This window comes from Hoplias malabaricus, unplaced genomic scaffold, assembly GCF_029633855.1.
Source record: "Hoplias malabaricus isolate fHopMal1 unplaced genomic scaffold, fHopMal1.hap1 scaffold_29, whole genome shotgun sequence".
Lineage (NCBI taxonomy): Eukaryota > Metazoa > Chordata > Actinopteri > Characiformes > Erythrinidae > Hoplias > Hoplias malabaricus.
In genome coordinates this window covers 851,728-853,441 of record NW_027101104.1, presented here as the reverse complement: position 1 = coordinate 853,441, position 1,714 = coordinate 851,728, and the positions used below count along the sequence as shown (strand labels likewise).

At 63.8% G+C, this 1,714-nt stretch overlaps 1 non-coding gene across 1 annotated transcript; it reads left to right on the top strand.

The window, feature by feature from the left end:
- Positions 1-1,006: 1,006 nt before the first annotated feature.
- Positions 1,007-1,160, top strand: LOC136684591 (5.8S ribosomal RNA). The gene has a single exon (XR_010799733.1). It is a non-coding gene; the product is annotated as a 5.8S ribosomal RNA (ribosomal RNA).
- Positions 1,161-1,714: the final 554 nt, after the last annotated feature.

Genomic DNA, 1,714 nt, shown 5'->3' with positions numbered 1-1,714 from the left:
CCGGTTGTCGAGTCGGACTCGAGAGGCCGAACCTCCCCCCCGGCGGGTACCTTCAAGGTATGGACCGCAGAAGCCTCGTACCTTTCGTCGTCGGCCGACGTGAGTCTCTCCCCCCTCCGGGTGGGTGGACGTAGCGAGCCGGCTTCGGAACTCGGGGTTATGCGAGGACCGCCTTAGGTGCATAGGTACCCCGGTCCGCCCCTCCCGTTCGCGGGGGGAAGAGTGGCGCCGGAGCCGCCCGCCGGGTAGTTAAACCCAAAAAACCATTGATCGTTGAAGGCTTGATTGTGCGTGCGCGAGTCAAAGGGGCTTACTCACCCCCAGGGCGTTGGCCGGTGCTCGCCGGCCTCGGTGGGATCTCCCTGAACCCATCCCCCCGGCACAGGGGGCGGTGGTGGACGGGAGCGTACCGCCGGGCGAAACTCTTTCCCCTCACGGGGTTAGAGCGGAGCTTAAGAGCGCATGCAAAATACCCCCGATGTTGGCTTCGCAGAGACGGACCGTATAATAGTCTAAGGCCGGTGCGCGAGTTGAAGGGGCCTCACGAACCCCGGATGCGTTTATAAACACCCGAAAGGAGACGGCCGGTGCCCGCCGGTCCTGACTAGGTGGGATCTACCCAGCGCCTTCCCCTAAGCGGGGACTTGGGAGCGTACCACCGGGCCTCGCTCATACCCTCCGGGGTGGAGAGCTTGGCTTTGAGCGCACGCCTGAATGCCTTAGACCGGGACCCGTAACGCAGCGAACCAAACCCCTGGGCCTCGCCGGGAACGGCGGGTGCCTAGACCCCGGTCTCCTAAACCACGTAAGTCTCGGGCACCTACTCGGGCGATCGTCCCCCGGGCCGTAACTCCTCGGTCCGGTGGTGACGCCCAGGTTCAATGACCTTTCCCCCCCTGCACGGGGGTGGAAGGCACCCGGCTTGAAATATATTGGCAAAAATTGTCTCTTGTTCGAATGGCTTCCTTCGCCCGGCCTGTAACGGGCCGGGCACAAACCCGAATACGACTCTTAGCGGTGGATCACTCGGCTCGTGCTTCGATGAAGAACGCAGCCATCTGCGTTAACTAATGTGAATTGCAGGACACAGATCATCGAAATTTCGAACGCATATTGCGGCCGCGGGGGTCCATCCCGCGGCCACGCCTGTCTGAGGGTCGCTTTACCCATCGATCGGTCTCCGCGCCCCCGCTGAGAGAGAGAGACCGCGGCTGGAAGCTCGCAGGGCCTGAAAACGGCCCTTCGTCTTCCCAAACGAAGACTCGGTTCCGAGCCAGTCCACGCGGCCCGTGTTGCGAGAGAGCTCCGTACAGGGAACGGAGGGAGAGCCGAGTAGGTCCGGGTCCACGTCCGTTACGGTCTCTCCCCGAGTCCCGAGCGGGGCTCCGCGCAGTCGGACGCGGGGGTGGCGAGTGCCGATTAAACCCAGCGAGCGGGCGAGTGAGCGGGCGGGCGAGCGGCCGGGGTGGGGGGGAAGGTGTCGCGGAGTTCGGTCTCGTGCCGGGCTCTCGCCCCTCGCCCCTAGCCTTCGGCCCTCCGCCTCCGCCCTCGCCCCCGCATAAGAAACCTCTGTGTGCGGCCTCAGATCAGACGAGACGACCCGCTGAACTTAAGCATATCAGTAAGCGGAGGAAAAGAAACTAACAAGGATTCCCTTAGTAGCGGCGAGCGAACAGGGAAGAGCCCAGCGCTGAATCCCACTTTCCCCTGACCG